General features: G+C 39.4%; 2 pseudogenes; both read left to right on the forward strand.

The window, feature by feature from the left end:
- Positions 1-2205: 2205 nt before the first annotated feature.
- LOC110542911 (large ribosomal subunit protein eL31-like) lies at positions 2206-2603 on the forward strand (annotated as a pseudogene).
- A 6842-nt stretch (positions 2604-9445) lies between these two features.
- Positions 9446-20654, forward strand: LOC110543588 (archaemetzincin-2-like; annotated as a pseudogene).
- The last annotated feature ends 3389 nt before the right edge of the window (positions 20655-24043 follow it).

Consider the following 24043-nt stretch of genomic DNA (forward strand, 5'->3'; position numbering starts at 1 on the left):
TATTCATTCTACATCCCCCCATAAGCCCCTCCCTCCTCCCCTCCCAGTCACACCCTCCCTCCTCCCTCTGCTTGCATGCCACTCCCCAAGTCTACTAATAGGGGAGGTTCTCCTCTCCTTTCTGATCTTAGTCTGTCAGTTCACATCAAAAGTGGCTGCATTGTCCTCTACTATGGCCTGGTAAGGATGCTCCCCCCCAGAGGGAGGTGATCAAAGAGCAGGCCAATCAGACTATGTCAGAGGCAGTCACTCTTCACATTACTATGTAACCCAATTGGACTCTGAACTGCCCTGGGCTACATCTGTGCAGGGGGTTCTGGGTTATCTGCATGAATAGTCCTTGGTTGGAGTATGAGTCTCTGGGAAGTTCCCTGTGTTCCAATTTTCTTGTTCTGTTGCTCTCCTTGTGGAGAACCTGTCCTCTCCAGCTCTTACTATTTCCCAGTTCTTACCTAAAATTCCATTCACTCTGCCCAACAGTTGCCCATCAGGCTCAGCATGTACTTTGATAGTCTGAAGGGCAGAGGCTTTCAGAGGCCCTCTGTGGTAGGTTCCTAGGTTGTTTCCTGTTTTCTTCTTCTTCTGATGTCCATCCTCTTTGCCTTTCCGGATGGGGATTGGACATTTTACTTAGGGTCCTCTCTCTTGCTTAGTTTCTTTAGATGCACAGGTTTTAGTGGGTTTGTCCTATGTTGTATGTCTATATGAGTGAGTATATACCATGTGTGTCTTTTTTTTTTCTGGGACAACTCACTCAGGATGATCCTTTCCAGATCCCACCATTTACCTGCAAATTTCATGATTTCCTTATTTTTCATTGCTGAGTAATATTCCATTGTGTAGATGTACCACGATTTCTGCATCCATTCTTCAGTTGAGGGGCATCTGGGTTGTTTCCAGCTTCTGGCTATTACAAATAAAGCTGCTACAAACATGGTTGAGCAAATGTCCTTTTTGTGTACTTGAGCCTCTTTTGGATATATGCCCAGTAGTGGTATGGCTGGATCTTGAGGAAGCGCTATTCCTAGTTGTCTGAGAAAGCGCCAGATTGATTTCCAGAGTGGTTGTACAAGTTTACATTCCCACCAGCAGTGGAGAAGGGTTCCCCTTTCTCCACAACCTCTCCAGCATGTGTTGTCACTTGAGCTTTTGATCTTGGCCATTCTCATGGGTGTAAGGTGAAATCTCAGGGTTGTTTTGATTTGCATTTCACTAATGGCTAGGGAGGTTGAGCATTTCTTTAAGTGCTTCTCTGCCATTTGGTATTCCTCTGCAGAGAATTCTCTGTTTAGCTCTCTTCCCCATTTTTTAAGTGGATTACTTGGTTTGCTGCTTTTCAGCTTCTTTAGTTCTTTATATATACTGGATATGAGTCCTCTGTCAGATAAAGGGTTGGTGAAGATTCTTTCCCAATCTGTAGGTGGTTGCTTTGTTTTGACGACGGTGTCCTTTGCTTTACAGAAGCTTTTCAGTTTCATGAGGTCCCATTTATTGACTGTTGCTCTTAGAGCCTGTGCTGTTGGTGTTCTGTTCAGGAAGTTTTCCCCTGTACCAATGAGTTCTAGGGTATTTCCCACTTTTTTTTCAAGCCGATTTAATGTGTCTGGTTTTATGTTGAGGTCTTTGATCCACTTGGACTTCAGTTTTGTGCAAGGTGATAAGTATGGATCTCTTTTCATTTTTCTACATGTAGACATCCAGTTAGACCAGCACCATTTGTTGAAGATGCTATCTTTTTCAGGAAGCACTCTTAACCTCTGAGTCATCTCTCTAGCCTGACCAAGGCAATTTACAAAATAAAGCATTTAATTGTATTTATTGTTTCAGAGGATTAGAGTACATAATGGTGAACAAAGGCACGGTTGCACAAATGCTTACATCTCAAACCATAAGCACGAGGCAGAGCACACTGGCAATGGTACAAGGCTTTTGAATCCTCAAAGCCTGACCCAGTGACACATCTACTCCACCAAGGCTACACCTCCTAATACTCTTCAAACATTTTCACTAAATGGGAACCAAGTATTAAAACATATGAGCCTATGAGGGCCATTCTTATTCAATCTAATGCATTCCACTTCCTGGCCACATTCAATCACAATGTAAAGTGAATTTAGTCCAACTTCCAAAGTTTCCATAGTCATTCACAGTCTAATCTATTCTAAACTCCAAAGTCTTTTCAAAAACTGAAGACAAGCTTTTCCAGCTTGGCCCGGGCAGAATGGCTCCCGCCAAGAAGGGTGGCGAGAAGAAGAAGGGCCGCTCTGCCATCAACGAGGTGGTGACCCGGGAGTACACCATCAACATCCACAAGCGTATCCATGGCGTGGGCTTCAAGAAGAGTGCTCCCCGGGCACTCAAAGAAATTCGGAAGTTTGCCATGAAAGAGATGGGGACTCTAGATGTGCGCATAGATACAAAGCTCAATAAAGCTGTCTGGGCCAAAGGAATAAGGAATGTTTGTCCAGAAAATGTAATGAAGATGAGGATTCACCAAATAAGCTCTACACATTGGTAACTTATGTGCCGGTGACCACCTTCAAAAATCTACAGACGGTCAATGTGGATGAGAACTAAACTGTATGTCAAATAAAGTTGCAGAACTGCCAAAAAACAAAAAAAAATCTGAAGACAATCTCTTAATTGCAACTTCCTATAAAATTAAAAAAGCAAATTATGTATTTACAATACACAATGGCACAGAATATACAGCACTATTCCAAAAGAGACGGTTTAGTGAGGAAATACTGAACCAAAGCAAGACCAAACAACAGTCAAACTCCAAATCCTAGAGTTCCATGTCTGATATCAGAAGGTTTAAACGGTTCTGGCTTTGTTACCTGATACATAATACTTTTTTCTCTTGTTTTGGTTCCAGTCTCTGTGTGTATCTCTCATGGACACTGTATCATGGCTCTGGCATCTCCATATTCTTGAAATCTGCAATCCAATCTAGGCTTTACTTTCAGAACTTCATATAATGGCTTCTCAGAACTTCCATGAAGAGATTCACCAACACCTGGCTTTTCTGTATCCAAAGGGGAACATTCTATATCCCCTTTACTATTATATCCTTCAGGGCTCCAAAGCCAACACTACATTCTAAGTTTCACTACAGGGGTGATTTCTGCCTGCCTTGAATCACATTTGCAGCAATTTTGTTTTGTTGTTGTTTTTTAGGAGCAGAAAATTCCCCAGGCCTTGTCCTTTCGCAAGGTTCTTTGAAAGCTTAGTGGAGTGAGGGTTTTTTTCTGAGGGCACTCTCTTTATTCCAATGCTTCTCCTTAATATATTTCTTTCAGCACAAGCTTTGTTGTCAACATTAAATTTCCTAATGTTGTTTTCCTACAAACTGTTCATTTTGTATTTTTTTGCCTTATTTGATCTTCTTTCAGTGTAGAACTGCATACAATTCATAACTAACAACCATACAACAAAGTCAATATTCAGCTGTCAGAAAGTATCCTCCAAAAAAGAAATTAGTAAATAACTTTTTAATTTTTCTCAGAAAGCGGGAAGAAGGTAGACACATATTTTGTCAAAATATCAAATTAACAGTCTCTAGCCCAGTTGTTAATATTATTCTTTTCTGAAACCACTTGAGCAACATTCCATTAAGAATGGGGTAGGTAAGGGTTGTGAAACTCCACCCCTCCAAGAGGAGCAATGACTAGTTAATGGTTGCCAGGGGGAATGGAATAGCCATTGGTAATTTGCCCATACTCCATGTTCCAGTCTGCATGTTTCTCAGCCCTAATGTCTTCCAAGCCCCAATAGCACTGCACCTTTAAGTTATGCTTACAGTGTTCAACTGTTTTTCTATTCTAAATTTCTAAAGTTTTGTAATTTCCTCTAAAACACCACATGGTCAGGTCTGTCAAGACAATAGTCACACCTTGATACCAACTTAAGTATTACTTTTCTATTGCTGTGATTAAAAGCACCATGACCCATGCAACTTATAAAAAAATTTAAAAAAAAGATTTAATTGGGCTTGGAGTCCATGATGGTAGAGTAAAGGTATGCTCAGCAGGAGCAGCTAAAAGCTCACATCTTGAACTATAAGCAAAAGGTAGAGAATGTATTGGGTATGGTGCTAATCTTTTGAAGTTCCAAAGACCACCTGTAATGACACATCTTCTCCAACAGGGCCATACATTCTAACCCTTTCCAAACTGATGAGCAAGTATTAAAACATTTGAGCCCATGAGGCCATTCTTATTGAGGCAATCACGTTTATTATGGTTATCTCTAGCTATATTCCTTTTCTTTTTCTTTTTTAATATATATTATATACTGTGATCATATTCACTCTTTACCCCTCCATTACTCTTTTTCTCCTTCCCGATATTCTGATCATCTTGTTCTTTCCAACTTGTCCTCCTCCTTTTTTTCTCTTTTTTTTCCCCTACTGAGTCTAATTGGGACTGCTTTTTTGAACATCAACAGGATGCTATTTACTAGAACATGGAGTATGGGCAAATTACCAATGGCTATTCCATTCCCCCTGGCAACTATTAACTAGTCATTGCTCCTCTTGGAAAGGTGGAGTTTCACAACCCCTACCCGCCCCATTCTTAATGGAATATTGATATTCTCAGTCTTGTGCATGTATCCATGATTGCTGCATGTTCATAATTTCAATGTTAGGGCCATATCCAGAAGACAGAACTTCAGAGTACTCCTCCCCATCCCAAAGGGCCTTTCTTCTTGCTACTCCCTCTTCTCTAATATTCACTGGGCCCTGGAGGTAATGATGTACATATCTCATTTTGTGGAGCTTCTCTGTGTAGACATTTGTTTGTGCTTAATCTATGATAGACTCCTTTTTTGTAGCCAGGTTCTAAAAGTGCCACCCCCTCTAATCTGGGTGACCCCAGGTTTTGTAAGAAGCATCACATATTTCTCAGGGAAGATTAAAGACAAGACCCTTCCCTGATAATGAAATAGGTTCAGTTAGTTTTTATTCATGGAAATACACCTCCTATGTTAAAATGCCTTCATGCCTTGACCTTCCAACTGACCTTTGACTTTACCTGGAGATCCTTTCACACATAGGATAATTAGATATTGTATTCTCTTTCCTGTGATAGTACCGTGCTGCTGCATGTAAATGAGGCACTGTACCACAACATGCAAATCAAGTATATTTGACCCATGACCCTAGCAAATCAAACACATTCACCCTGGAAACCCCTCCCTCTGCCCAAGGTTTATAAGTCTTTGTTTTAAATAATTGTGCTGGAGGTGTATGCATGCTTCTGGGGTTTTGTGCTTCTTGCTACCATTAGCCTTCTATCATGATTATCTCAGATTTGTCTTTTTTCCCTACCTAGCCTTGTCTTGCTGAGTCTGCCCTCCAGTCCACTGGGCCTGGTCCTTACCAGGTTGTGATCTCAGCTGCAAGCTGACCAGGAATGGGCTTCTGCCCACATCTTTGCCATGGTACTCAACATACCAGCTTAACCAAAAGCTGTAACAGTTTGGTATCACCATAGACTTTGGAACACCTGAGTTTCCACTGCCACCTGGAATCTCATTAAAAAAAAAGAGGTAACCTGTAACACTGTGGAAAAAACTTTTCCATACCCCGGTTTAGCACATGGACCTTGCCCTAAAGTGCTCTAGCTGCCACTGGAAAAAACTGAACACATGGAGAAATGGAAACCCTCTTCCATTGCTGGTGGAAATGTAAAGTTATACAACCACTTTGGAAATCAATCTGGCCCTTTCTCAGAAAATTAGGAATAATGCTACCTCAAGATCCAGTTATACCACTTCTAGGCATATATCCAAATTATGCTTAAGTATACAACAAGGACATTTTCTCAACCATGCTTGCAGCAGCTTTATTCTTAATTGCCACAATCTGGAAATAACCTTGACGTCCTTCAACTGAGGAATGGATACAGAAATTGTACATTTACACAACAGAAAACTACTCAGCAACTGAAAACAAGGAAATCGTGAAATTTTCAGGCAAATGGTGGGGACTAGAAAAGATTATCCTGAGTGAATTATCCCAGAAGCAGAAAGACATACATGGTAAATACTCACTTATAAGTGGATATTCGACATATAATATAGGGTAGTCATACTAAAATCTGTAGTCCTAACCAAGGTAAATAACAAGGAAGACCTTGGTGAGGATGCTTAATCCTCATTCAGAAGGACAAATGTGATAGACATCAGAATTGAGAGACGACAAGGAACAGGACAGGAGCTTACCACAGAGGGCCTCTGAAAGACTCTACTGATTGGGATACCAAGGCACATGCCAAGACTCATAGTTGGACAGAGTGCAGGGAATCTAATGAAAGAAGGGGGAGATAGAAAGACCTGGAGGGGACAGGAGCTCCACAAAGAGATAAACAGAAAACACAAAATAAAACACAACAAAAACAATAAAACAAACAAACAAAAAAACAAAAAAACTGGGCCCAGGGTGCCTTGCAGAGACCAATATCCCAACCAAGAACCATGCATGGGGAGGACCTAAAACCCCTGCTCAGTTGAGGCCATAAATTCAGTCTCAGTGGGTTTCCTAGTAAGAGGAACAGTGGCTGCCTCTAGCATGAACTCAGTGGCTAGTTCTTTGATCACCTCCCCCTGGGGTTGCAGCCTTGCCAGGCCACAGAAGAAGACAATGCGGTGAGTCCTGATGAGACCTGATAGGCCAACGTCACATAGAAGGTAAGGAGTGCCTCCCCTATCTGGGGACTAGGGGAGGGGCATAGAGGGGCAAGAGGGATGGAGGGTAGGACTGGAAGGAGATAAAGGAGGGTTGTACAGCCAGGATAGAAAGTCAATAATTTGTAATAAATACTAAACAAACAAAAAAGGAGCACATGCAAAAACAAAACAAAGCAACAACAACAACAAAAACCAACAGAACCCCCATTTTCTATCCAAAAGCCTAGTTCTAGGCCCCTGCTGAAATCCAGGTCCCGGCGAGAATGGAAAAAGACACTCTTTAGCAATGGTCACTCCTGTATCTCTTATTATTAACACTTTTTCCTGTTATTAGTGACTGCACTAACTACTGCTCACTGATGAAAGAGACTTCTCTAATTAAGGCTATGAGCAGCTATGGAAATACAAAGACAAGAAATCCAAATGTTTTTATAATTTGTAGTCTAATAGAAATAAAGATACATAAAAGGGCATTATGTAAAACCAAATTCACATGGGGATGTTTCTTACCCAGTCTTTATTTTTCTTAAATATCTTCCCAAGAAAATATTAACTATTCCTATTTTGAAAATATTATATGAAGAAAAACTTCACTATGACTCTACTTTTGTAAGTTTTACCAGACCGGTATGTTGTCTCAACATTCCTATCTGATTTTCTGTCTCAACACTTTTATTCTTTTACCTCATACTGAATCTATCGTGTCTCTCTCAGCTTTAGAGAGTCATAATGCTAGATCCTCTCACTACTGTTTCATGTTATATTCTAGAAGAAAGTTAACATCATTTTATGATGCTTAACACTTTCTTCTTTTTTGATGACCTCATGGAAGCTTGTCTTCACTTCTTCAGCAATTGTCTTAGAAGTTCACTGCACTATTCCAGCTTAAGAAAAGTGAGTTCTAGGGATGGAACTCATATCCTATGCTTGCACAGCAAGCACTTTGCTGGTTTATCAGTCTCTTAGACTGATATTAAAATACATTTAGTAAAGGAATAAGAAGTTATTTTTCCCTCAATAAGAAGCTGTTTTTTCTTTCTTCTGTGCTAAACAATAAAATTTCTTAAGGATAAGTGGTATGCATTTCTGCTTCCCTGACTAATTGGCAGACTATTCTACTGCATTGTAACTTAGGTTGAATGAAATTGCTCAATAAAGTCACATTTTATTAGAAGTTTTGGATTACTTAGAGATATATCATCAATCAGATTCTAGAAGTCGAGGTCAATCTATAGGAGCAGATATGAGACTTCATACTGCTAAGAGGTTCAGAAACAAGAGTCACAAAAGATTAATCAGAAACAGTCAAGAAAATAAGACATTGGTTGTGGAATTTGGCACATAAAGTGACAAAAGTAACTTGAATTACAGAGAAGCAGGTGGCACTCTTCCTCTTCATTTTAATCTAATATGTCAAATGTTTGAGCAAGAAAATAATTGCAAATTAAAATTTTATATTACTGGGGCTAGAGAGAATACTCAGAGGTTAAGAATCCAGTTCCCAGCATCCGAGACAAGGTGGCTTATGGCCACGTGTAATTTCAGCTCTAAGGAGAGTATATCCTCTTATGGCTTCCCAAGTTATCTGCACTCACATGTGAATACACAGACACACACACTAACCCAAAAGTAAAAATACATGTATCCTTACTCAGAATACAATTATGAGACAAATGTTCATACAATTTTTATCTCATTGTCAACAAAAATGACACATAAACTACAAGTTAAGGAGAAGCAATATTTAAGAATCAAATAATGGTATGCAAAGACTAAGAGACACTCTGAGAAAGGAAATTACAAAAGGATAACTCTCAAATTTCTATAAAACTATTCTCAAGTATCTATGTTTTCATCATTCTATCTATCTGTTTATCCTTTTATCTATTTTACTATGCTCCATGTACCACACATTTGTGGAGCCCTTGAAAAAATGACTGATCATGTCATATAGACATTTCAATTGAGTTACTTGTGGGAAAGAGAATTTGGAGTTTTACAGAGTCTTGTTAACCATGTCAGATTTACCTCTGAGACCTAGGTCATGATCATGATTATTAATGGTTGATTCTCAAAGGTAAAAGTTATGTTTCAATATTTAAAGAATTGATTAATCTTACGGTAAGGGAAGGGTTTTTAAAGAAGACATTATAAGACAAAATAAATCCTACACATGTTCAAATTGATCAGTTAGTAATTCAAAACAAAGATAATCTTGAACCTAAAAATTTATACCATATGCAGAGAAATAAGAAAATTAGGACCAAAAGTTAGAAAAAAGCAGTAAGTTTTAAGTAACTTATAAATGATCCAGGTTAACAAATTAGAAAGTGACTTTAAAATATAGTTAAAGTCCTAGAGGAACCAATTGTCTAAATAAGTAAACAACTGTAAAATTCCAATAAAGAAACAGAATCTATCAAACAGGTGATCATTTTAGAATCAAAGTAAGATATCAGAAATGAAAAAACTTTACTCTATAAGCTTAACAAGGGTTCATAATAATAGAAGAGTCAATGAACTCAAAGATATTCAAAATGAAAATAAAATAAAATAAAAAAAGATATTCAAAATGAAAATTTGAAATACCCAAGACATTATAAAACTTCCAACATATATGAATTCTGAGTTACATAAGTGAGGATAGAGGTAACATGGTGCATAAAGTGTTTTAACTATCTTCGACTTTTGTAGGAAGAAGAAAATAATGATATAGAAATTTCCAGAAACATAAAGCAAGCTGAAGTAAAATATGTCGAAAGAAAACTATGACACGGTACAGTCAAGTTGTAGAAATCAAGAACAAAGAAATAACAGTAAAAGAGCAGTAGAAAATAAGACACATTACTTACACAGAAATAATGATGTTATGGGTAATTTCTCATGAAAGTACAGTATAAAATGAAAATAAGTATATTCTTTTTTTGTTTTTTTTATTTTTATTAATTACAGTTTATTCACTTTTATCCTCTCTGTAGCTCCCTTCCCCTTCCCCTCCCAATCCCACCCTCAATTTCTCTTCTACACCCATGTCCCTCCCAAAGTCCACTGATGGAGGAGGCCCTCCTCCCCTTCCTTCTGATACTAGTCTATCAGGTCTCATCAGTACTGGCTGCATTGTCTTCCTCTGTGGCCTGGTAAGGCTGCTCCTCCCTCAGGGGGAGGTGATCAAAGAGCAGGCCAATGAGTTCATGTCAGAGACAGTTCCTGTTCCCATTACTATGGAATCCACTTGGACACTGAACTGCCATGGACTACATCTATGCAGAGGTTCTAGGTTATCTCCACGCATGGTCCTTGGTTGGAGTATCAGTCTCAGAAAAGACCCCTGTGCCCAGATGTTTTTGGTTCTATTGGTCTTCTTGTGGAGCAACTTTCCTCTCCAGGTTTTACGATCTCCCCCTTTTTTCATAAGATTCCCTGCACTCTGCCCAAAGTTTGGCTGTAAGTCTCAGCATCTGCTCTGATACCCTGCAGAGTAGAGCCATTCAGAGGCTCTCTGTTGTAGGCTCCTGTCCTGTTCCCTATTTTCTCCCTCTTCTGATGTTTATCCTCCTTGTCTTTCTGAACTGGGATTGAGCATCTTAGGAAGAGTCCTTCTTCTTGATTAGTTTCTTTAGGTGTAAAATTTTAGTATGTTTATCCTATATTATATATCTAATATCCACTAATGATTGAGTAAACACCCTGTGTGTCTTTCTGCTTCTGGGATACCTCACTCAGAATGATCTTTTCCATTTTCCACCATTTGCCTGAAAATTTCATGATTTCCTTGTTTTTTATTGCTGAGTAATATTCCATTGTGTAAATGTACCACAATTTCTGTATCCATTCCTCAACTGAGGGGCATCTGGGCTGTTTCCAGCTTCTGGCTATTACAAATAAAGCTGATACAAACATGATTGAGCAAATGTCCTTGTTGCATACTTGAGCATCTTTTGGATATATGCCCAGGAGTGAAATAGGTGGATCTTGAGGAAGCACTATTCTTAATTGTTGGAGAAAGGGACAGATAGATTTCCAAAGTGGTTGTACAAGTTTACATTCCCACCAGCAGTGGAGGAGGGTTCCCCTTTCTCATATCCTCTCCAGCATGTATTCTTACTTGAGGTTTTGATCTTACCATTCTGATGGGTGTAAGGTGTAATCTCAGGGTCATTTTGATTGGCATCTCTCTGAAGAGTAAGGATATTGAGAATTTCTTTAAGTGTTTCTCTGCCATTCTATACTCCTGTAGAGAGAATTCTCTGTTTAGCTCTGTACCCCATTTTTAAAACGGTATACTTGATTTGTTGCTGTTTATATTCTTCAGTTCTTCATATATTCTGGATATTAGCCCTCTGTCAGATACAGGACTGGTGAAGTTCCTTTCCCAATCTGTAGGCAGTCTTTTTGTTCTGACAACAGTGTCCTTTGCTTTACAGAAGCTTTTCAGTTTCAGGAGGTTTCATTTATTGATTGTTTACCTTAGAGCTTGTGCTGTTGGTGTTCTCTTCAGGAAGTTGTCTCCTGTGCATATGAGTTCAAGGATTTAGCCCATTTTTTCTTCTAACAGGTTTAGTGTGTCTGATTTTATATTGAGGTCTTTGATCTACTTGGACTTTAGTTGGTGCAGAGTGATAATTATGGATCTATTTGCATTTTTCTACATGTAGACATCCACTTAGACCAGCACCATTTGTTGAAGATGCTATCTTTTTTCCATTGAATGGTTTTGGCAACTTTGTAAAAATTCAGGTGACCATAAGTGTGTGGATTTATTTCAGGGTCTTCTATTCAATTCCATTGATCCACCAGTCTGTTTCTATGCAGTTTTTAGTATTGTTGCTCTATAGTACAGCTTGAAATCAGGGATGGACATACCTCCAGAAGATCTTTTATTGTAGAGGGTTGTTTTAGAATTTCTGGGTTTCTTGTTATTCCGTATGAAGTTGAGAATTTTTCTTTCTAGGTCTGTAAGGAATTGTGTTGGTAATTTGATGGGAATTGCATTGAATCTGTAGATTGCTTTTGGTAAGATGGCCATTTTTACTATATTAATCTTGCTAAGCCATGAACATGGGAGATCTTTCCATCTTCTAATATCTTCTTATAATTCTTTCTTTAGAGACTGGAAATTTTTTTCATCCAAATCTTTGACTTGCTTTGTTAGGTTCACACCAATGTACTTTTATGTGCTTTGTGGCAATTGTGAAGGGTATTGTTTCTCTAATTTTTTTTCTCAGCCCTTTTTTCTTTTATATACAGTAGGGGTACTGTTTTTTGAGTTAACTTTGTATCTGCCCACTTTGCTGAAGGTGTTTATCAGCTGTAGAGGTTCCCTGGTAGAATTTTTGTGGTCACTCAGGTATACTATCATATCATCTGCAAACAGTGATACTTTGACTTCTTCCTTTCCAATTTATATCCCCTTAATCTCCTTCAATTGTCTTATTGCTCTAGCAAGGACTTCAAGAACTATGTTGAAGAGAAATGGAGAGAGTGGAGAGCCTTGCCTTGTCTCTGATTGAAATTAAATCAATCCCTCTGATTAGTTTGATGTTGGCTTGCTGTGTATTGCCTTAACTATGTTTAGGTATGTGCCTTATATCCCTGATCTCTCCAAGACTTTAAAAATGAATGGATGTTGGACTTTGTCAAATGCTTTTCAGCATCTAAGGAGATAATGATGTAGCTTTTCTCTTTCAGTTTGTTAGCATGGTGGATCACATTGATGCATTTCCATATATCGAACAAGCCCTGCATGCCTGGGATGAAGCCTACTTGTTCATAGTGGATGATATCTTTGATGTGTCATTGTATTTGGTTTGCAAATATTTTGTTGAGTATTTTTGCATCAGTGTTCATAAGGGAGATTGACCTGAAATCCTCTTTCTTTGTTGGGTCTTCATGTGGTTTGGGTATTAAGGTGACTGTGGCTTCATAGAATGAGTTTGGTAGTGCTCCTTCCATTTCTATTTTGTGAAATAGTTTGGAGAGTAATGCTGTTAACTCTTCTTTGAAGTTCTGGTAAAATTCTGCTCTGGGCTTTTTTTTTTTTTTTTTACAATGTAGACTTTTGATGACTGCTTCTATTTCCTTAGGGGATATAGGAATATTTAATTGATTTACCTGGTCTTGATTCATCTTTGGCATGTAGAATCAGTCAAGAAAATTGTCCATTTCATGTAGATTTTCAAATTTTGTGTCATACAGGCTTTTGAAGTAAGACATAATGATTGTTTGGATTTCCTCAGTATTTGTAGTTATGTCCTCTTTTCATTTCTGATTTTGTTGATTTGGATAGTGTCTCTTTGCCTTTTAGTTAGTTTGGCTAAGGGTTTGTCTATCTTGTTGATTTTCTCAAAGATACAGCTCTTGGTTTCATTGATTCTTTGAATTGTTTTATTTGTTTCTAATTGATTGATTTCAGCCCTGAGTTTGATTATTTCCAGCTTTCTACTCTTCTTGGGTGTGTCTGTTTCTTTTTTTTTTTTCCCTAGGGCTTTTAAGGGAGCCATTACGTTGCTTGAATGACATGTTTTGAATTTCTTCTTGAAGGCACTTAGTGCTATAAATTTTCCTCTTAGCAATGCTTTCATTGTATCCCATAAGTTTGGGTATGTTGTGTCTTTATTTTCATTGAGTTCTAGGAAGACTTTTCTTTCCTTCTTTATTTTTTCGCTGACCCAGCTGTCTATGTGTATGTAGGCTTTTTGCTACTTCTATTGTTGTTGAGGTCCAGTTTTAGTTCATGGTGATCAGATAGGATACAAGGGATTATTTCAGTCTTCTTGTATCTGTTGAGTCTTGCTTTGTGACCAACTATATGGTCTATTTTGGAGAAGGTTCCATGAGATCCTGGAAAGAAGGTAAATTCTTCTTTGTTTGGGTGTAAGGTTCTGTAGATGTCTGTTAGGTCCATTTGATTCATTGCCTCTGTTAGAGATATTGTTTAGTTGTTCAATTTCTGTTTTGTTGACCTGTCATTTGTTGACAGCGGTGTGTTGAAGTCTCCTGCTATCAATGTATGGGGACCCATGTGTGGTTTAAGTTTTATTAATGTTTCTTTTACAAATGTGGGTGCCCTTATATTTGGGGCATAGATGCTCAGGATTGTGATGTCTTCCTGGTGGAATTTTCTATTGATGAGTATAAAATGTCCTTCCCCATGTCTTTTTATTAATTTTGATTGAAAGTCTATTTTATTAGATATTAGAATGGCTACTCCTGCTTGCTTCTTTGGAAAACTATCTTCCAGCCCTTTACTCTCAAGGTAATGTCTATCTTTGTGACTTAGGTGTGACTTAGGTGTGCTTCTTTTATGCAACAGATTGTTGGTTCTTGTTTATGCATCTGTGTCTTTTTATTGGAGAATTGAGTCCACTGATGTTGAGAGAGATTAATGACCATTGGCTATTAGATCCTTTGATTTTGAAGTTGGCTGTGTTAGTGTGTTTACTTGACTACTTTTTGTTTTGCTGTAGTGAGGTTAATTATTTCCTGTTTTCTTAAAAGCAGTTAGTTTTCTTTGGTTGTATTTTTCCTTCTAGTATCTTCTGTAATGCTGGATTTGTGGGTAGGTACTGTTGAAATTTGCTTTTGTTGTTGAACATCTTGCAAAACCTAGAGTTTTGCTGGGTATAGTAGCCTGGGTTGACATCTGTATTCTCTTAGGAGCTGCATGATATCCATCCAGGCCCTTCTGGCTTTCATAGTCTCTGTTGAGAAGTCAGGTGTGATTCTGATGGGTTTGCCATTATATGTTACTTGGCTTTGTTCCCTTGCAGCTTTTAGTATTTTTAATTTGTTCTGTATACTTACTGTTTTGATTATTATGTGGTGGGAGGATTTTATTTTCTGGTCTAATTTGTTGGGTGTTCTGTAGGACTCTTTTATTCTTATAGGCCTCTCCTTTGAATTGGGAAAATTTTCTTCAATGATTTTGTTGAAAATATTTTCTGGGCCTTGGAAGAGGAAATCTTCTTTTTCCTCTATTCTTATTATTCTTAGGTTTTATCTTTTCATGTTGTCTTGGATGTCTTGGACAGTCTGTCAGGAATTTTTTAGACTTAACATTGTCTTTGATGGATACATCAATTTCTTTTGTATCTTCCACACCTGAGATTCTTTCTTCCATCCCTTGTCTATTGGTTATGCTTACCTCTGTAGTTCCTGTTTTCTTCCCTAAGTTCTTTCTCTCTACAATTCCTCCATTTTGTTTTCTTTAATTTTTCCAATTCTATCTACAGACCTTGAGCCATTTTGTTGATTTCCTTCACCTGTCAGACTGTATTTTCCTGTTTTTTCTTCAATTCTTTCAGCTGTTTTTTTGAACAATCCTATTTTTTTGTTTGTTTGTTTTTTGTTTTTTCTTTTCTTTTTTTTTTCTTTCAGTGATTTAATATTTCCTCTCTAAAGGCCACATACTGTTTGGCTGCATCTTCTTGTATTTCTTTATGGATGTCCATAATCTGTTTGACTTTATCTTCCTTTAGTCCTTTAAACATTTTATTCGTTTCCTTTGTTATCCTCTTCATAAGCATAGATGTAAGGTCATCTTCTTGAATTTCATTTTTGCTGGGGTGTCCAGGGCTGCTTGTCCCTGGAAAACTGGGTTCTGTTGATGCCATACTGCTCTGTCTTTTGTTGGTTGAGCTTTTATGCTGGCCTCTACCCACTGGGATAGAGGTGTTGGTTGTCAGTTTCTGCTGCTTCCTGGAATTCTGTGGTGAGGAGAATCCCCTTGGCAGGAATATGATTTTCCTGAAGGAGGCCTCTATGGCTATTTGGGTATAGTAACTGAATGGCTGGTATTTCTCAGGAATTGCCATAAGTCACCTCAGGCGAACAGACCTGAGTGGTAACTGTGGTCTTTGTTAGTCAAGGGAGCTCTTCTCTTACCCGGAGAAATCCTGAAGAAAGCTGCTCTATTTCTGGGTTTCTTGCTGTAAATTAGGGAACTGCTGCTGTAACCTTGGTGCCCCGTGGTTTGGTCAGATTAGTTAGCAATAACTGGTTGCCCTTTGGAGTAATATCTGGGGGTTGATCTCTGGGATCCCAAGCTTCTGTAGGTCTGAGGTTGGAGCTCTGTGCTCCAGCACCCAAGTGGTAATCAGTGGCAGGTGAGTACAGCTTTCATGTGTTCAGTGGGAGGTTAGAGTCTATTGCCTGTGGATAACCAGAAACTTTTCCAGAGCTAGGTGTGCTGAGGTAGGGCCAGATGTTTCCTCCACCGTGGGGTTTCCTCCCAACAGGAAGACTCAGTCTGTTGTGTTTGGGGTGGTGCGTAGAGCACCAAGGCTCTGGTGGGTGTTGGCTCCAAGCTAGTGACTGGGCAGGAATCTGGGAACTTTTCCCAAGAAGTTTTCCGTGGAGGGGTGGGAGGGAAGGTTGGCTGAGTGCTCTGAACTGGGATCTGCTCTTTTCCTCACTGTGTGGTTTTCTCCCAACAAGGAAACACAGTTTATGGTGCCTTGGGGTGCACAGGTCTGTCTGTGACAGAGAGTTGGGAACACAGTAAGACTCTGGGCTGTGCACCCGCTGGTCTGAGGGACTTTTTCCAGGGATAGGCTGGGTGACCTGAGGTCAGTACCATTTGCTTCCTTCCCTGTGGGTTTTTCTCGCAACTGGGACTCCCAGTCTTTGTTGTTTTGTTGGCCACAGTTCATCCTGGGAAGGTGATCAGGATACACAGGCCTGTGGCTCTGATCTGGCAACCAAATGCCTGCGTGACCGGGGATCTCTTCCAGGTTCTTCCTGGGTGACCTGAAAGTGGACCAGAGTGGAGCCAACTGATTTTCACATAGTGGAGTTTCCTCTCACCTGGGGAACACGATTGCTGGTGTTTTAGGGCCCAGAGTTCAGTCTCTTGGTCACTGAACTGACATTGCTCTCCTGCTCCTCAGACACAGTGTCCTCCTGGCACCACCATCTTGGATTCCACCCTAGATTCATTTTTTTTTAGGTGCTAGGTGAAAATCATCAATTTAGAATTCAACATTCAGGTAAAATATACTTCAGAAATGAGAGTGAAAGAAGAAGTTATTTTACATATCAGAAGGCAAGATTATTGTCATAATACTTAGCCTATAAGAAATACTAAAGAAATTATTTAAATTGAAGAAAATTACAAAAGATGGAAAGCCATATCTATAGAAAAAGATGAAAGAAATAGGAATATAAAGTGCAATTAATAACAATTTTAAAAAAAAGAAATAGGAATAATAACTATGTAGAAAAATTTTAAAAGTTCTCATTTTTATGATATTTAAAGTTAAATGAGGGTTTAAATAAAAATTACATTGAATTGTTTAATTTATAACATGTATAGACAAAATAAATTATAGCAATAACATGATTAGTGGTGAAAATTTAACATTTTTACTCCTCAGGGTAGTACTTTTTATTTGTTTAAATTTGTGTATTTAATTATATTGTAAAAATAAATATGAATATATTAAATTAAGATCACCTATGGAACTGATACAAAGAGCAATAACTAGAAATCCAAAACAGAATTTCAAATGGGCTGGGAAAATTACTGGATTAATCCAAAAGAAAACTTCTAATTTGAGATTATTGCATATTCCACAAATCTTCATGTATATGTATATGGTTAAATTTAACTCTACAATATGGAAGTCATTCTGTATTTTGTTGGTTTTCTGGTTTGCTTCTGTTACTCATTTTTTAAAGCCTCCACCTGTATTTATCCAATAATTTTTCTAAATTTAAGAAACAAGATATAATTGTATTTTGTATGTTAGGGAAATTATTCAGGGGCTATAAGGCACAGGCTACCAAACATGACAGCCTGAGTCAGATCCTTGAGAACCACATGCTGGAAGGAGCAAACCTACTCTTAGAAGCTGCCATGTGGCCTCTACACAAGGCTGTAACATCTTGTGCATACCCATACATATGCATATGCACACATGCACATACACACTTGAACACAAAAACATAAATAAAAAACTTTAAAAATTAATATGGAATTATGTTTTATATTCAAAGATTATGCTTCAAATGAAAATGTGTTTATAGATCAAAATTCAAGGATGTAAAAATGTATAAAAATATAAATGACAAGCATAAGATAAAATGATGTTAATATTAAACCAAAACAGACTTTTGTTTTCATTTTTATTTTTTAATTATTTTTTATTAATTAGTTTATTCACTTTGTATCCCAGCTGTAGTCCTCTCCCTCACTCTCTCCCAATTCCACCCTTCCTCCTCCATCTCCTTCCATGCCCCTCCCCAAGTCCACTGATAGGGGAGGTCCTTTTCCTCTTCCCTCTATCCCTGGCCTATCAGGTCTCTTCAGGACTGTCTGCATTGTCTTCCTCTGTGGCCTGGTAAGGCTGCTCCTCCACCAGGGAAAAATGATCAAAGAGTCAGCTACTGAGTTCATGTCAGAAACAGTCCTGTTCCCATAACTAAGGAACTGACTTGGAGACTGAGCTACCGTGGGCTACATCTGTGCAGGGGTTCTAGATAATCTTCATGCATGGTAGGATATTAGTCATATAATATAGGATAAACATACTAAAATCTGTACACCTAAAGAAGCTAAGCAAGAAGGAGGGCCCTGAGTAAGATGATCAATCTTCACTCAGAAAGGCTAATGGGACAAACATTGGAAGAGGGAGAAAACAGGACAAGACCCTACCACAGAGAGCCTCTGAAAGACTCTACCCAGCAGTGTATCAAAGCAGATGCTGAGATTCATAGCCAAACTTTGGGAAGAGTGCAGGAAATCTTATGAAAGAAGGGGGAGATAGAAAGACCTGGAGGGGACAGGAGCTCCACAAAGAGAGCAACAGAACCAAAAAAATCTGGGCAAAGGGGTCTTTTCTGAGACTGACACTTCATTTTTATTTTTAAATTAAGAAATTATATGTGTGCTTCTGCATGTATGTACATGTAGCACATATGTACAGTACCATGAAGAGGCCTGACCTCTGGAACTGGTGTCACAGAAGGTTGCTGGGAATGGAACCTGTGTCTCCAGGAATAGGAGCCAGTGCTCTCACCTGCTGAGCTGTCTGTCTTTCCAATCTCATGGCTGTTTTCACATGCTATATATCCTTGACTCTATAAAACATCACTGTGTTTTCAACTGTTTCCCTTTTCATCAAGTGCAACAGCACAATGGCAAGCATATCTACACAGTCACTTTGTGCTCTACCAAAGCCAGATTTGCTTTGGAATTAATGAATCTTAGGTTGAGGTCCTACTCTCACTAGTCTTTTTCATCAATTTCCTCTTTATAATATTGTATTATTTTTAGGAAGAGATTCCTCCAAAGCAAATAGTCTCTAGGCCCCATAAATCCTGGATCTGCTAATATACATAAGAATCAACACAGTGTCCAGGTTCATGCTGAGATTATAGCTTTATAAATGTAGTTCCTTCTCAACATTACCTATGATCCCCATATTAGACTGACATGAATGGCTACAACTTGTTATTAATTTATAGTTAATTTTATCTATGTTCTTCTAAAGAAGCATGTTCTCAAATAGTAGGAATTATGCTACCAAACTGTGTCAAACTGTATTAAGACAATCTTTCTAAGGATATATGGCAAGAGAGCTTGCATCTTGAATTACAGTAACTTTGGTTTTGAAAACCACAGGTCTTCTTCACAACAAAACAATAATAGTTTTTTATTAAATGATATTTGATTTTACTACATTATATATAGAAAACAAAGTCAAAGATAAGCGGAGGAAACAATCATAAATTTAAAAACAAACTATATTACAAAATTGAATATCAACCTTTCCCAACTTCCACATAGTTAAATTGTCAATCAGGACTACAAATAGTATGTTTATCTCAACATAAGGTGGTAGTGGCCCCACACTGCCACACACATTTAGGTTTCCATGCTGTTCTCTGACTATAAATATCCATGTAGGTGGGCTGTGGAGGGCGGCCTAGGGGCCTGTCCCAGTGAAGGAGCCCTCCACAGCCCTTTGCCAGACATATCTGTCCTTAAAACTTAAGTGGGAAAACAGCAGCTGGAGCGTTCTCCTGTATAAAGATGCAGATTTTACCACACTATGAAAACATCTCTCCTCTCAAAGAACCCAGTGCTTGTGTCAGAGTATGAGCAATCAGCTGCTGGGGAGCAACGTTTAATAAAAGAAGCCTTCCAGCCATCCAGTAATCTGTTTGGACCCATTCACGGTGCATTCATGGTCAGATTGGATCACCTCCTACCCTGAGGTTCCCCAAGACTTCGAAGAATTTTTCAGTAATCCTTGAAAGTAACCCTCTCCAGAGAAACACATTATCTATATACAGCCCATTGGCTCTCTAGGCAACACCAGAATTGTCAGTGAAGTGTATATAAAATGGCTCAAGGGCTACTGTGAAGCATATTTCTATGGTTTGACAGTGAAGTTCTTAGAACCAGTTTCAGTCTCTGCAAAAAAGTGTTCCTTTAGTGTGAAAGATCACACAAAAATTCATGCAGATATGGGTATATTCAGCTTTGCCAGGTATGGCAAGGATTTCCATAGTTCGAAGTACAAAAGCAAAGTGAAGACTCCACAGTGAACATCTTCCAACGACTATTCCATTTTTGATAACTATTACAATCCTGAAATTACTAGTATTTTGCTGTGGCCATCCTGTAAGATTTTAACCCAAGAGATTGGACACATATTTGGACTGCGACACTGCTAGTGGCTTGTGTGCTTAATTCAAGGCTCCAGTCACTTGGAGGAATCTGACTGGTGTCCTCTAAACCTTTGCCCATGTGCTTACGCAAGCTGCAGTATGCTATTGGCTTCAATATTGTAGAGAGATACAAAGCGCTGATGAAGTAGATCAATGAGGACTCCAGCGATGCATCAAGAGCAACTTTGAAAAATAGTTCTGACCATGTGAATTTGCAGAAACCCATGGAAGCCTTTAAAGAGTAGAGAGAATGGACAGCAAGATGCATTGATATTATTGAAAAATAAGGATTTTTAGACAGGAATAACGGAAATAAAGATGGGCACACTAAAATAAATAAATAAATAAATAAATAGATAAATAAATAAATAAATAAAATCCATGTAGATTTTTTTTTTCTTTTCTGAGACAAGGTTCCTCTGTATATGCCTGGCTGTCCCATAATTTGCACTGTAGCCCAGGCTGACCTTAAACTCAGAGATCTACCTGCCTCTATCTCCTGGCTGCTGGGATTAAAGACATGAGCCACCACCACACTGCTCCCATGTAAAATTTTTCACAGGGGTTTTTCGGAGGGCCACCAAACAGAATTTTAAAAGGAAGATTATTGGAGATTCAGGGATCCTTGAAGATGGCGGCAGCTAGTATGCAGCTTAGCTGAAGAAGAGAGGACCCACAACGCAGAAATTGGTGAGTGAAGGGGCTGATCAACCCAGAACAGAGTTATCTAGGCTTCCAAGAAGAAAGAGACTAACCATGATCTGAGTCCATCTAGAATCAGGTCACTGTAGACTCCTCCGGGAGGACACACTCTGAGAGGTGATCTCCAGGCACTTCCCCGCACCCAGCACCCTACTCCCTCTTCGGAGGAGGCAGGATGCGTCCAGAAGAATCTGCCACAGACCACACTGTCTGTACCCCAGCCCCAGCAAGAGCTAAAGCTCCCACAAAAATAAAACAAAAAACAAACAAACAAAAAACCCAAGATCGGGGCTGAGAAAACCCAATCCTTTCGTGCACTCCCCCAAAACAAGAACACCATGGTAACTCAGCCCCAGCAGAGCTGAAGGATCACAGCAACCGGACCCCAGTGCTGCCGGCTGCCCCTAGCAAACAATCTTCAGCTCTGGATCTGGGACTGTGGTCATTCAACACGTCCTGAGACTCTCCCGGGCACAGCACAATAAGGACTAGCACCAAGTCCTAGCACGGGTGGCCCACCAGTCCCTGGCAGAGAAACCCCGGCTAAGGATCGGGACTGAGAAGTCCCAACCCCTCCTGGCACTCCCCTGAGAGTGCAGACATAAGCTTGCCCTAGTGGAAGGGAAGGTCAGAGGGGAAGGACAGAGAGGCAACCTGCCAGAGGACACAGCACCCCCTCTCCAGCTTACCCAGCGACTCCTGGAAGAGAAACCCCTGCTTAGGATTGGTTCTGAGAATTCCCAACCCCTCCTGGCACTCCCCTGACAGTGCCAACATAAGCTTGCCCTAGTGGAGGGGAAGGTCAAAGGAGAAGGACTGAGAGGCAGCCTGCCACAGGAGACAGCTCCCGCTCTCCAGCTCACCCAGCGGCCCCTGGCAGAGAAACCTGAGTTCTGGATCTGAGGACACTCAACCCTAATTGGTACTATCCCGGAATCAGCAAACATAGGCTCTACCGCCAGGCTGCTTCTGGCAAAGAGATCTGAGCCCGGGATCTGGGATTGAGAACACTCAACCCAAATCTTTCCCGTGCTACCCCCGGACCAGCCAACAAAACCCCTCCTGGCAGAGGAAAGGACAGAGAGGCAGCACACAGGAAGGGTGGACACGGAGTCCTGCTGCCACAGTGCCACAGAGCTATTAGCCTACCCGCACATTCTCCGCAGCAGGACGAAATTGGAGAGTAGAGAGCAAGGGGAACCCCTGTGCATTCCAACTGGCCCTGCAAGGGAGTGAGTGAGGCTTCTAAGGAAAGTTTGCCCCAGACCCAGGGCCTCTCCACACAAGCAACCAGAAGAGATCCCTGCCAACCACACCCCTAGTGTTGGCATCATAGGGATTCTTGGGATAGCAACCCCAATGCTGAAGCTTCTGCCTTGTGGGTCCACCAGTGTAATCCAGGTAAACAATCCCTGGATCTCAGACAGAAATGCATACTAGTTTGGCCTGTAGGACACTGCAATAGTCAGAAAATCCACACATGCACACTGTGCCCACTAAAATGGCATGCGAATAACACCAGCGTCACATTCCTTACTTAGGCAAAACTGAAACCACAACGCACACTCCCAAACCAGTGAACCTCTCTCACCTTCCTGAAAAAAACAGTCCAGAAAACAGGAAGAGAAGCTCATAGCCTGAACTACAAACTCAAGGAACAAACAGTGAGGGTTATCAATAACCAGATGGCTAGAGGCAGACGTAAGAACACACCCAACAAAAATCAGGACATAATGACCTCACCAGAAACCCCACAAACCAATGGACACTTCAACTCACTAGATATACAAGAAAACGACCTCAAAACTATGTTTCTCCAGCTATTAGAGGCCCATAAAGATGAAATGAACAAAACCCTCAGAGAAATAGCCAAAGACAAACAAGAGGAAATAAATAAAGCTCTTAGAGAAATAACCACAAAAGTTGAGGTGAACAAAGAGGAAATGAACAAAGCCTTCAAAGAAATGTCCACACAAATGAAGGCAAATAAAGAAGAAATATACAAAGCCCTCATAGAAATACAGGCAAATACAGCCAGAGAAGTAGAGACACAATTAGTGTTAAATAGAGAGGAAATGGACAAAAAAACAGAAGCCTTCATTAAAAAGCAGCATTACACATTCAAACAGATGAAGGAAATGGTGCAAGACATGAAAAAATAATTAGAATCAATAAAGAAAACACAAATAGAGAAAAACCTGGAGCTGGAGAACATAGAGAAAAGATCAGGAACCACAAAGATAAGCATCACCAACATAATACAAGAGATGGAAGAGAGAATCTCAGGAGCCGAAGATACACTTGCAGAAATTGACACGTCTCTCAAAGAAAATATAAAATCAGAAAAGTTCCATACACAAAACATCCAAGAAATCAAGGACACCATGAAAAGACAAAATCTAAGAATAATAGGAGTAGAAGAAAAAGAAGACATCAGGCTCAAAGGTCCGGAAAATATTTTCAAGAAAATTGTAGAAGAAAATTTTCCCAACTTAAAAAAAGAGATGACCATAAACATACAAGAGGCCTACAGAACACCAAGTAGATTAGACCAGAAAAGAAATTCTTCACGTCACATCATAGTTAAAACACTGAACCTACAGAACAAAGAAAAAAAATTAAAAGCAACAAGGGAAAAAGGCCGAATAACATATGAAAGTAGACCTATCAGAATCACACCAGATTTCTCAACAGAAACTATGAAAGCCAGAAGGGCCTGGACAGAAATCATGCAGTCCTTAAGGAACCACAGATTCCAACCCAGACTACTATACCAAGCAAAACTTTCAATCAACATAGACAGAGAATTCAAAATATTCCATGACAAAACCAAATTTAAACAATATCTACATAGTAACCCAGCTCTATAAAAGTTACTAGAAGGGAAACTCCAAACCAAAGAAAACAACTACATCTAAGGAAACAGAGGAAATAGATAACTACACAACAAAAAACCCAAAAGAATACAAGCAAT

This window comes from Meriones unguiculatus, chromosome X (assembly GCF_030254825.1).
Source record: "Meriones unguiculatus strain TT.TT164.6M chromosome X, Bangor_MerUng_6.1, whole genome shotgun sequence".
Lineage (NCBI taxonomy): Eukaryota > Metazoa > Chordata > Mammalia > Rodentia > Muridae > Meriones > Meriones unguiculatus.